General features: G+C 49.7%; 1 pseudogene; it reads left to right on the forward strand.

Annotated features, from left to right (window-relative positions):
* Positions 1 to 762: 762 nt before the first annotated feature.
* LOC123354792 overlaps positions 763 to 13,557 on the forward strand; it is a 29,806-nt pseudogene continuing 17,011 nt past the window's right edge.

Genomic DNA, 13,557 nt, shown 5'->3' on the forward strand with positions numbered 1-13,557 from the left:
CTGCAGCTGTCGTCTTGGAGACGCAGACAGAACATCAGTCCTGTTCCAGGTGGTGCTGTAGTAAGAAGATGGAAGAGCCGGCTAATGACTATCCGTGCTTGACGGTGTCACTCACAAAAGCTCATGCTCCAAAACGTCTGTTAGTCTATAAGCTGCCACAGGACTCTTTGCTGCTTTTACAGATCCAGACTAACACGGCTACCCCTCTGATACTTGACACCTGACCAGGATGGTGATAGTGACTGTGAAATGCTCAGGGAAATTAGAGAGTCTATAACAATCAAAAACTCAGTAATAATGGGGGATTTCAACTAGCCCCATATTGACTGGGTACATGTCACCTCAGGACAGGATGCAGAGATAAAGTTTCTTGACACCTTAAATGACTCTTCCTTGGAGCAGCTAGTCCTGGAACCCACAAGAGAAGAGGCAATTCTTGATTTAGTCCTAAGCGGAGCACAGGATCTGGTCCAAGAGGTGACTATAGCTGAACCCCTGGTAATAGCGACCATAATATAATTAAATTTAACATCCCTGGGTGGGGGGAATGCCACAGCAGTCCACCACAGGAGCATTTAATTTTAGAAAGGGGAACTATACAAAAATGAAGAAGTTAATTAAAGAGAAATTAAAAGGTACAGCGCTTAAACTGGAATCTCTACAAGCTGCATGGAAACTTTTTAAAGACACTTTAATAGAGGCTCAATTTAAACGCATACCTCAAATTAAAAAATATACTAAGAGAACCAAAAAAGTACCACCATGGCTAACAACAAAGTAAATGAAACAGTCAGAGGCAAACACGGCTCCTTTAAAAGGTGGACGTTTTGGCGAGTGGGGTGCAGGGGAGGGAAAGGGCAAAGGCAGGTTAAAGGAGCATTTGTTGGACTTTCACACCGCAAGGGGAGAAACTGAGGCAAAGGACACTGCCCAGGGCTGGATTTCCAATTAGGCACAGAAGGCACGTGCCTAGGGATGCCAGCGTTCTATGAGGCACTTAAAAATTCAAATTTTGCCGCTCCTGGGCCCCAGCAGGGGGCAGGGCCGGCTGAGGGGGAGACGGCCCCACACACCCCTGCTGCTGGAGCGCTCCTCCCTCTGCCCAGCAGGCAGTGTCAACTCCCGGGGGGGCCACTGAGTGCGGGCCGGGGGCAGGGCTTGGGAGAGCGGGTCTCTGGGGGAGTTCATGGGGCAGCTCTGGGCAGAGGGGGTGGGGGTGCTGGGCGGAGGGTTAAAAGTTAAAAGTGGTGGGGTTCCCCCGCCGGCTGTGGTGGTTAAGAGCTTCCGGGCAGCAGGGGAACCCTTCAGCTCCCGGCTGCCTCCAGGCGGCAGGGCCCCCGGAGCTCCAAGCCAGGGGGGACAACCACCGAGCCCCTGTGCCTGGGGTGCCCTAAGTATAAATCCAGCCCTGACAATGGGGGCTCCTGGTCTTTGTTGCTCATACACACAATAAAAGACCCAGGTGCCATGGCCAAAATCCCAGTTCCCAACTGGAACCAGTTAAAAATATGACCAGGGATCCCAGCTGGGGCTGATTTCCCAGAGCACCAGGTTTCTGCATTTTTAATTCCACCATCGACGTGGCCCTGACTGGCCATTGGCCCAGGATTGGCAGGACTGGGGTGGCTGGGGGTGTGTGCAGCTGAGTGGTGGTTACCATCTGCCCAGGGGCCTCACCCTGTCTCTGCCTTCCAGGGCTCTGCATCGCCCTGTGCCTGTGGGGCACCATGGCCCAGAATCATGGCATACAAGGTAAGGCCAACTCCTCCTGTCTAACCTTCCCCAGCGCTCCCGGCTGCCCGGGGTCTCCGGCCTCCGCCCCCTCCGGCCCCTTTCCCTTGTGGGAGGAGAGCAGAGTCAGGGGTCTGGGGAGCCGGGAGCAGCCCCTTGGCATGGGCGTCTTGGGGTGGGTTTACAGAGCACGGTGGGTGCGTGCAGGGAAGAGAAGAAGGCCCCTGTGTAGCCCTCCCCTTCCCTTCCAGCCCCGTGGCCAGCAGAGAATAGACCCTGGGGCCCAGGGCTCTACATTGGGGGCTGGAGTGAGGGGCAGGTAACCTTTGTAGCCCCTGATGGCGCAGATGTTAGAAGTGGCTTTTGTTTGTGCCCCCCCCAAAATCAGGCTGAACTGAAACCTGGGACCCATGTGCCCAACTGGGGAGTGTTTGGGATCAGGACTCTGCGCCCCGAGTGCAGCTCTGCTGTGAATCCCAAGATGGGATTTGGGCAAATTCCCATTGACCATCTGGGGTCCCCCAGTGCTGCACCCACCCTGCTCCGTCTGCTCCCACCCCAAGCCCTGCAGCCGGCTGAGCTATGCTGGGATCCTTCCCCTCAGGCTGGTCAGAGGGACGGATCCCAGCGGAGCCCCAAACACCAGGCAGCTAATGGATCCAGGAGCTCCCGTAGGCAGGTCACAGTCTGGGTCATGGAAGGCAGCTCAGTATCCAATCTAGCCCCGCGCCCAATTCCACTTTCAGTCAATCCAGAGCAGAGCCGGGCAGGCCGATTTGGTTCAGGGGAATGTTTGGTTTTACTCAGGGAAAAAATTGCGTGGGGGGAGGGGGGATGGAATAATTTTCAAAACTAAAAAATCCCATTTTCCAGTTTGAAGCGAGGTTTCAGTTTGAAATTGACGTTAATGAGAGTAATGATGAAAGGAAGAAAATCGGGTGAGATCAAAAAAGTTTCACTTGAAGCGACGCCCGGCTCTGGCGGCTCTGCCTGTCTGTGCCGGGGGCACCCCGGGGAGCCAAGGCCTCCTGTGCAGCCGAGGGCAGCGTGTGGCAGGCGGTGGATGGCGTCGGAGCTGTTTGCCAGGCTCCCAGGGATGAAAATCAGCGAATGGGGAGTGTGAAAGGAGTCGATCCCCCTGTGTGTGTGTGGGGGGGGAGCCGCTCTGCACTGGCTGACCCTGCCCAGCTGTTCCCGCCCCTGCAGGTACCACTGGGGACTGCAACAGCCATATGCTGTGCCCAGCAGATGCCAAGTGTGTGAACAGCACCCACTGCACCTGCCTGGATGGATACCAGCCACATGGGAATCGCTTCTTCATTGACACAATGGAGACCTGTGATGGTAACGGGGCTCCCACGTTGTCCGGGGGGAGGGGGGGCTGGGACAGAGCAGGGCATTAAGGGCCAGAGCAGCCGACTCCACTGACTCCAGGGCCTGTTGGGGGTGCTCAGCCCGGCTGGGGAATGAGGGGGGCAGCAGCATGGGTGAGGGCCGCCCTCCTGGGGATCGAACCGGGGCCTCCAGAGTGAGCAGCAGGAGCCAGGAGTGTTGGGCTCTGTGAATGGGGCACAGGATGGGGGGGGTCCATCACACTGACCCATCTGAATCCCAGCCTGAGTCCTAATGGGAGCAGAATGGGGCAGCCCTGGCTGTACTCCCCCTTTCCCTCCCCCCACTCGCAGGGATTTAAGGAGCGGGGGACAGAGGTGAGGCAGTTTGTCACACACACACAGGGAGCCTGGAACCCCAGGGGGATGTCTCCCCACTCTCCCCTTACATGGGGGATCTGGGTGTTTGTGGGGCCGAACCCCCCGTACCTGTGACAGGAGGCTCGTGGGGGGGGGGGCTGTTTCTGACATTCTAGCAGCAGAAATGGGTAACTGAGAATCAGGCCCTTAATCACTAACCAATCAGGACCCCGGTCACCTGGGTTCCCTCACCCAGCTCAGTGCGGGTGGCTGGAGGGAGGGTGATACGGGGAACTTCTCCCTGCCAGGACAGTACAGAGCGTCCCCTCTTGCGTTACAGATATTAACGAGTGTGTGGAGCCGAGCCTGCCAGACTGCGGACGCCAACATGCCTGGGAGTTACTACTGCAGCTGCATCGATGGCTACGAGCCCAGCTCTGGGAAAGCCAAGTTCACACACGCGAGTGAGAACAGCTGCCAGGGTGAGCTCTCCCCTGGCTCCCACCGCACCCTGCTCTGTCCTCCAATCTCTGTCTCCCCTCCATAGACACACCCCTGAGCTCATTCCAGGGCTGGTGCTGTGCGAGAGGCTGCTAAGGACTTCAGCAAAGACACCTGATCCACTCACCGGGGCTGTGATCAGCCGTGACCCTCAACCTCTGCCCCAGCATGTGGGGGCAGGATCTCCCCTACCTCAGTGTTTGCATTGGGACTAAACCCCTAAGTTTGCAGGGAGGCTCTGGGAAGGCGGGTGGAGCCCTCTTGCTGCCAGCCCACAGAATCCAGGCTGCTAGTGCCCCTGAGCCTGGGAAGGGGCCTCGTGTATGGTCCACGTACAGCACAGTGCACTCTGCCCCCTATGGGCCTGGGGAGCAGGGAATAGCCCCAGCGCAGGGCACCCCGGCCACGCCCCCAATCTGCCCCCTCCCTCAGGGCTGGGAGCAGAGCCTTTTCCAGCCCCACACTGACAGGGAGCACCCTGGGTGGGAGGGTGTTTCCCAAGGGGGCCATTATGCCCCCATAGGCAGCCAGGGCGGCCTGACCGGAGAAGGGGCCGGGGCGTTCCAGGCCCTTGTTTGCGACGTTCAGCCAGTAGTTAGAGCTTGTGTCAAGTCCCAGCCGGCCGTTCCCATGGAAACCGCCCGTTACACCCCCGTTTGGGGGGGCGCAGAGCACCAGGCCGTAGCACTGGGAGAACTCAGGAGCCCATTGGTTCAAACGCTTCCCTGGCAGAGACCTCGCCCAGCCGTTCCTGTGCCAGCCCCAGGTCGCGTGGGATCACCCCAGCCAGTGCCCTGGGGCGGGTCTAGGCACAAGAAGAAATCAGCACTGCAGGTATCTCAGCCAGTGCCCCGGGGATTGTACGAGGATAGCTGGTATCGGGAGCCGTGTGGAGAATCCCTAGGGCTTGTCCCCGGGGGGATTGATGGCGATCGCTGTTCTCTTTGGAAGCGCACTGATTATTCCAGAGCAGAGTGTCCGGACGGTGAGCGATTCCACAGGAGCTGTTACCCTCAATTTCCCCGTGTAACAGCGGGGAACACCCAATCTCAGAGCTCCCTGCAACTCCGAGCGAGTTTGGAAGCCGTGGGATACCCGTGAGCCCAAGGGAGGGGAGAGCTCTGGCCGCACAACCGAGAACCCAGCGCATGGCCCCCCTTCTCCAGCAGACAGAGCATCTGAGCTGGGGAAAGCACTTTGAAGCAGCGGCTGTGCTGTGGCTGGATGTGTGTACAGCACCTGGCACCACGGGGCCCCGGCTGCGGCGCTACCCGCTATAAACATCCCAATGGCACCAGGACGGGATGGATAAGGACGCTGGAAGCTCTGTTCCCATCCCGCATGGGCTCTTGGAAGCCTTCGGGGACGGAACCCGATTGTACGTCGGTTCCGGAATAAAGCAGGTTCTGGAAACGCGGAGCCACCTTGGTGCTGTCAGGAGAACCCGCGAGTGTCGCAGGGTCGAGGGGCGGAGGAGGCAGCACTTGGCAGGATGCAGCCGGTAGGTTCTGACAGGGTTCAGTGCCCCGGGAGCAGCTCAGCCTCTGAAGAGGCAAAACCGTGCTGCCAGTTAGGCTGAGACACAAGTAACGCTGGCACCTGCACAGTACAGACGGGATCAGAGCTGAGGCCCATCTAGCCTGGTATCCCGGCTCCAACGAGCCAAAACCAGATGCTGCAGAGGATGGTGGAAGAGCCCTGAAGTGGCAGCCGGGGGATAATCTGCCCTCACTTCCTGGTCTCTAAGGCCTGGTCTACACTAGGACTTTAAATCGAATTTAGCAGCGTTAATTCGAACTAACCGCTCAACCGTCCACACCAGGAAGCCATTTAATTCGAACTAGAGGGCTCTTTAGTTCGAATTCGGTACTCCACCCCGACAGGTGGAGTAACGCTAAATTCGACATGGCTAGCTCGAATTAGGCTAGGTGTGGATGCAAATCAAACTTAGTAGCTCCGGGAGCTATCCCACAGTGCACCACTCTGTTGACGCTCTGGACAGCAGTCCGAGCTTGGATTCTCTGACCAGCCACACAGGAAATGACCCGGGAAAATTTGAATTCCTTTTCCTGTCTGGGCACTTTGAATCTGACGTCCTGGCTGGACATCGGGGCGAGCTCCGCAGCACCTGCAACGATGCAGAGCTCTCCAGCAGAGGAGTCCGGCCAATCCAAGAATAGAAAGAGGTCCCCAGCATGGACAGACCGGGAAGTCCTTGATCTGATCGGTGTGTGGGGCGAGGAGTCTGTGCTGTCGGAGCTGCGCTCCAACAAGCGGAATGCAAAGACCTTCGAGAAGGTCTCCAAAGCAATGATAGAGAAAGGATACAGCCGGGATGCAATGCAGTGCCGCGTGAAAATCAAGGACCTGAGACAAGGCTACCAAAAAGTCAGAGCGGCAAACGGATGCTCCGGAGCCCAGCCCCAGACATGCCGCTTCTACGAGGCACTGCATGCTGTGGAAGCCAGTAAATAATTAACAAGGTTTGAAGAGATCTTAATGAATGTTAGTTAGCAAGAGTCAGGCCATACTGTGACCCTTATGACGTGAGATTTGTAGAAGCAGGATAATGTAAGACAGAGTGAACTGTGTGAAAGTATTACGACCTTGCAATGTGCAGTCTTGCTTTTTGTTGTAAGATAGCAGAAAAGCTTATGTATAAACAAAATGTAGTTGTTGCTTTTTACTGTCTGTATTATTGCTAGAAATTGTCTGAAACAATGGTATAAAGGCTTGATGTAATTGTTTACCAGTTGAGAGACCTGTCCAGGACCCTGTGTCCTATGGCACTCTCTCCCTCCATGGTAATTACTGGAGAAATAATAAAGTATTTGGTTTTGCTGCACCCAAACAAAAAGCGAGAACTTAGTTTTTCTTCGACAATTTGGGGGCTCGTCCGGGATGGCAACGCCCACGGACCCACAGACGGCTACTACGGATCATTCCCCTTCGAACCCCATGGCGCCACATGAGAGGTATGAGACCTTTTGAAATCTCTATTGGGGTATCGGAGGAGGACTGTCCCTGAGGACGTCTGTCTCTCTGTTGGGCTCACGCCATCTGAACTTATTGACTGTGCAGCAGGATCAGATGCAAAGTGGTATTGGGGAGAGGCCCCAATAAGGTTAGTTTATAGCAGTACTGGGAACTGCTGAGTTGGCCAAGGTAATGCATAAGGTAATGCATAAGGTAATGCATAGGTAAATGCACCGGTGCTGAGGGGTTTTTACCGCCTCAAGAGGGGTTGTCATACCGCCTCATGGTATGGTCCGGACCAGGTAAAGATGCATCGTGGTTAAAAAAAAAAAAAGAGATAAAAAGGTTAAAAAAGGGTTAAAAAAAAAAAGAAAAAGGAAGAAAAGGAGGCCTTGGTGTGTGTGTGTGTACACCAGTGTGAGTGGCTGTTACCGGGCTAGCCCGGTAACTAGTGGATCTTTAGGAGATCCGACCCACGGTGGGCTGACTCGGCCAGGCATTGTCCGGCGAGGAAGCTGCCTGGGTCTAGGAGTGTGTGAACCCATCTTCCCTCCCCTTTCCTTGTGAGTCTCTCCTGTGTGAGTGGAAAATGGGTAAGGGACTGTCTAAATATTCCACCTCACCCCCTAAGGGTACCCCAGCATATTACATGTACGTACATTATGGTCCTAAAACCTGCAGGTATTTAAATGATTGGAATTTGTACACGCGTGAAAAATTCATTTAAACAATGCCCATTAGAAGGTACCTTCAATCTAGATAAGATCATATATCTCAGTGGAGCTTTAATCACAAAGAAAAACCTCTGTCACAGTGTGAGCAATTTGTCTAGGAACGGGTTAATTTGAAATTCGGCTTAGCCCTGAGATAAAGGAGAAGTTGTTTTGTGTTCAAGGTCATGAATTAGTGCGGACTATGCTAAGTGCAAAGATAACTGCTTTCAGCCCCAGCTGCTTGTGGAAAATAGAGACAGGCAAACCAAAGGCACTACAAGTTACAGAATTGGAATTATATTTGCAAAGCTTAACTTCCCAGTGAGACATGTGTGAGTATTAAAGTGGTTTAAGGCTTGGGGCATTCATATTTTTCCCGAGTGATGTGGGAGCATTCCCAACACTCTCCATTGTTGTTTTATTATTTTTAATGAAGCTTTAAAATTTGATTATATGCTCTGTTGGTCTGATCACCTGACATGAGGGATAAATTAGTAACAGGAATTTGTCACAGTTTGGTGAGCAATTAATAATGGGGGGGCCCTGCAGAATTTACACCATCTATCTGTTTTACCCTTGTTATTTTGTGTTTGCTTTGTTTGGTACTGTCGGTGTTATGTGTTAAGAATAGCATGATTATAGGTGAGCTCTAATAGAATAAGGAAACACTATTTGGTTTTGGTGCACTATTTAGCTTTGGCTCTGTTTTGTTTAACCGGTTACTGTTGTTTTTCTGCTCTGTTCATTTGGGCGTTAGGTATGTGAGCGGAACTGAACTTCTCGTTCGTAATTCCTCAGGGTGGAAGCCATGTGTGCGATGAAGCTCTGAGGTTGTCCTGAGATTTTACAGTCCCGCCCCCCCCCTGTAGCGGACAATGTAATAGAAGTAGGAAAAATCTGGCTTAGACTGTAATTTTCTTTGCTCTCTGTGTAATTTTCTTTTCTGTTTAAGTGTCAGCAGACAAATGGGTGGGTCTCTGGGTAGACCCCCAAAGGGGTTTGGATTATGTGTTAAGTGAATGGCCATGTATTTTTGCCCAGGTGGCAAGCCTTACTAGGAAGGACTCAGGTAGTCTTGTGAGTAGAAATGTTTTGGGGACAAGACCAGAAGGATGGGGGCTAGTTGAGTAGCCCACCCTCCTAGCTAAGAACTGGTTGTGGAACAAGCTAGTGTCCATGGACGGGACGATTCAGTGAGGGAAAAAGGATCGGGCCCAAGCGGGAGGGCAACAGACAGTGATTGGAAAACAGGTTGGAAACTTTTGAGGGTGTAGTGGAAAGAAGGAGTAAGTGAATATAAGCATGAGGATTTCAAATACTCAGAAGTATATTTGGAATGGTGATTTGAATTGGTAAAGTGGCTGTTGGAAGGGAAAAGCAAGTGATTTTTAAGAGAACAGTTTTTGGTGTCTTTGAAATGTTTGTAAATAAATTCAGGCAAATAAATTTATTAGATTGTAATAATTTGGCTGTGACCAATTTTGTTAAATCAGTTGAAGACTGTATACAGTGCTATGTAATGAAAATTTTATTAGGCTCTACAGGCACTATAAGTGGTGATGTTTTCTTTCAGTGTTTAAAAGCAGGAGTTGAAAATAAAAAGCAAGCCGGAAAGCATCTGTGTTAATGCAAATTAACTAACTGATAAGGTAGAGGCCGCTGAACCAGGGCTGTCTAAGAAACACATACGAGAAAATATGAGGTAATTCCTCTGTTTTGCCTAGAATCAACAAGAGTATTTGTATATTTTAAGTATTTAACTGCCCGGAAGGGGTGGACCTCTGTTTTTGTCTTTCAGATAATCAAAGAAAACTAATGCCAGCTGCACAACATTCAACGTACCTTGATTTACTGGCACAGTAAAAAATTATGTTGTGTGTTCTATGTTCTGTCTTGTCGTGTTTGTCTAGTGGCCAGAATTGTTGTGTTTTATATTTTCATGAGATGGTCTGATTTGAACTCAAGCGGAAGTGTTGGATTGGAATGCAGATACTTATTTTGTTCAACTTGGAATACAAAGTGTTTGGTTACATCAGAAAAATGTGATATACTAGAGTCTAATACATTTTCTTCAGTAAGAGAAAGAAACTGCATTGGCCAAATCTTTTAATTGAGAATTGTTGTTAAAATCATACTGACAGTCTTTGGAAGCAAGGACATGCAAAGTTAACCCACTCCCCATATTGTACAAGGGATCCTTCTGGCTACCTCAGACTTTTAGCCAGAGGGCTGGGGATGGTGGATAGCTATTGGACTAGACGTTATATTAAGTGGACTTCTCAAAGTGGGTGTGCTTGTCCTGGCTTGTCCTTCCAAAGTTCTGTAATAAGGTTATTTTAGTGAAAGGGTATATGTGGCATACATTGAATGATAATACTTCTGTACTGTATAACAGTACTGTTTATGTGTTCATGGTATGAAAAAGGTGTATAATTGAAGAGTAAAAGTTTCCTTTGTAGGTTAAATGGAAAAAACAACCAGAGAATGGCTAACATGCGCTGGCCCCAGTCAAGGACACCGCTTGGCTGCCTACCAAGGGAAGGGGGGGGGATTGGTTGCTGCAGTTACACGAGATTGGTGTGCAGCGGCCAGCCCACTCTCCTCCTTGGGGACCTTTTGTAAATATTCAGATTGATTTTATTTAAATGTCTAAGTGTTGTGGTTATGAATATGTATTAGTTTTAGTTGATGTATTTACCACTTGGGTTGAAGCTTTTCCCTGCAGGACAGTAGATGTCTTTGCTTACAGATTTTGTACCGCGTTTTGGCATCCCTGTGACTATCAACAGTGATCGTGGAACTCACTTTACTGGACAGATTGTAAAGGAGTTATGTGCAGTTTTGCGGATCCAACACAACCTTCACTGCCCTCATCATCCACAATCTGCTGGGACAGTGGAACGCCAGAACGGGACTTAAAAAAATAAACTGGCCAAGATTTGTGCTGAGACACACTTAAAGTGGCCAGATGCCCTTCCTTTGGGCACTGATGTGTATGAGAGCCATTCCCAATCGAAAGACTGGACTCGGCCCTCATGGAATTTTGACAAGACACCCAATGCGACTACCACCTGCATCCCCACTAACCCCAGCTCAGATGGACATTCATTTGCTGGATAACATGATGCTTAAGTATTGTTAGGCACTAATGAAATGTGTTAGGTCTTTTTTATACACAGGTGATGGAAGCACTACCGAAGGATCCTGTGCAACCTTGCCACTCGTTAGAACCAGGAGCCTGGGTCTACATACAGATCCATCGACGCACGACTGCCTTGGCTCCACGCTGGAACGGCCCTTTCCAAGTCCTGCTGCCTACCGACACCGCTGTGAAGTGCCAAAGACTGACTGCCTGGACCCAGGATTCTCACTGCAAAAAGACCCCTCCACATCAGAAGAATTTTCCTATTGATGATTAGCCTATTTCTGCTTCTAGCTCTACTGTGTTTCTGGACAGCAGGGAAAAAGGACAGAGTGACGTGCTAGTTAACCTCTCCCTTGTCCACTGACAGACCAACTGTGCCTTTAGACTTTTCTAGAAAAAGCACAGCCATTACACGGTGATATGTGCTGGCAACCTCTCCCCTGTAGGATGCTAAACCACAATTGTTTTGGGAAAGAAGAAGAAACACTCACTCCACTGACATTGCCAAAGTCCAGGAATTTGAGAACAAGACATTGAGAACTGACCCTGGTGAAGAAACAAAGAATTGTACGAAGACTTGTACACTGGCAGGAAGAAGTTATGGGACCCATGCTTGGGGATGTGGTATTAATTGGATTTTGGGGTTTGATCTACAGGCTGTGCCCTGTGTTTTGGATAAATCCTTCAGTATGTATTGCCCTCCCTAATTGGATTTTAAATGATATTGCCCTTATCCAGTTTCACGTCACTTTTAAATACCCAGATTGCTCACGAGGGGCTGCCATTAGATTAGCACAACGGAGAACCTGGAATGAGAGGACATTGGGCAGATCCCTGTGGGCTAGGGCCAATATCTTAAAAGCCAAGAACATGATAAGAAATTGGGCCAACTAGAAAAGGCTACTAGCCTTATTCTTGAAACTCAGCTATCTTAAGTACAGGCTGGAGTTGGTGAGTTACATGTCATTTCAGCCCTTAGTTCTATGACCCAGAAGTTACTGACAGAGATGGTATTGAATACCACTGAGGCTGGGAAGGTATTGCAGTGGGATCTAGACCAGACTTGGCCCACTGCCCTTACAGACACGTCAGGAGTACCATCTGATCTGTGGTCATGAAGACATACTTGGACACTTTCTGGATGGAAGTGTGGACATTCACAGTGCTCCTTCCAAGCATATGGACCAGTTAGGGTGGGTGTGGGCTCCCACATACCGAATCCTGCTGGGTCCATGGGGAGGATGCCTGTGGGACTGTAATTGTTTACCGAGACATCTGGGGAAATTAGACCACCTGGTATCTCCAACTGATTTCTAGACAGTACCCCTAGAATGACACCTGACATTTTGGATAAGAATAGAGAGTCAATGGACATTTTGGCCGTTAGAACCACCACAGCTCAGTGTATCTATAAACTGAAGCTAGGGGAAGTTGTCACTGTTTATGACAATATTTGTTGAGAGGGTGGAGGTCAAGGAACTACCCTGACGGGACACCCATTTTTTTCAAGCTAATGATAGCTGTGTGTGCGTTAATGCCACCACTTTACAAGATATACATATTGATCTTACCACTGCTGCAGGCAATTATATCATTTACTGGCCTGCAGATAGAATGCAGATAGAATATTGTAAGTAGCTCTTAGATTTTAGGTATATTTTGATTGGACTAGAATAGTGCCTGATCGGTTTCAAAATTTGCTTTCATTGTTACCAAAGGTTCAAAGAATCTTTGAATTGCAAGGGCAAATTCCCATGCTTTAGAATATATATCAAGCTGGAAGGAATGCCTTTCATACAGCTTATAGGGTGTTTACTTTATGTACTAGGTATGATGTTTTGTGCTTTGTGTTCACGATTGTACAACAGCCCCATTATATTATTCCTATAGGATTGTTATTATTTGTAGTGTTGTTAGTTAATTTAGGATTATATTATTGTTGTTGTTGTTGTAAATAATGTAAGAATAGCAATGCCTTTCATGTTCATGCTAATCATGCATTGTCATTACGTCCCATGACGGTTGATATGTTTGTTGTAGAATCTGAAGTCCATGGTTTCATGCGAATTGAGATTTGAAATTGTTTGTTGTACTAGAAGTACAAAAGGGGGGAGTGTGGAAGCCAGTAAATAATTAACAAGGTTTGAAGAGATCTTAATGAATGTTAGTTAGCAAGAGTCAGGCCATACTGTGACCCTTATGACGTGAGATTTGTAGAAGCAGGATAATGTAAGACAGAGTGAACTGTGTGAAAGTATTACGACCTTGCAATGTGCAGTCTTGCTTTTTGTTGTAAGATAGCAGAAAAGCTTATGTATAAACAAAATGTAGTTGTTGCTTTTTACTGTCTGTATTATTGCTAGAAATTGTCTGAAACAACGGTATAAAGGCTTGATGTAATTGTTTACCAGTTGAGAGACCTGTCCAGGACCCTGTGTCCTATGGCACTCTCTCCCTCCATGGTAATTACTGGAGAAATAATAAAGTATTTGGTTTTGCTGCACCCAAACAAAAAGCGAGAACTTAGTTTTTCTTCGACAATGCCATTCTAGGTGGGTCTGCCACCACTGCCCCACCAGTGACCGTGGACTCAGTGGATGGCATAGTGAACCTGGACAGTTCCTCCTCGATGTTCGCCGATGGGGAAGATGAGGAAGGGTCTGTGGAGGACGGCGCAGGCGACAGCGAACACAATACCGCTTTCCCTGACAGCCAGGATCTCTTCATCACCCTCACAGAGATCCCCTACCAACCCTCCCCGGCCGTTAACCCGGACTCTGAATCAGGGGAAGGATCAGGC

The sequence above is a fragment of the Mauremys mutica genome, chromosome 1 (assembly GCF_020497125.1).
Source record: "Mauremys mutica isolate MM-2020 ecotype Southern chromosome 1, ASM2049712v1, whole genome shotgun sequence".
Classification (NCBI taxonomy): Eukaryota; Metazoa; Chordata; order Testudines; family Geoemydidae; genus Mauremys; species Mauremys mutica.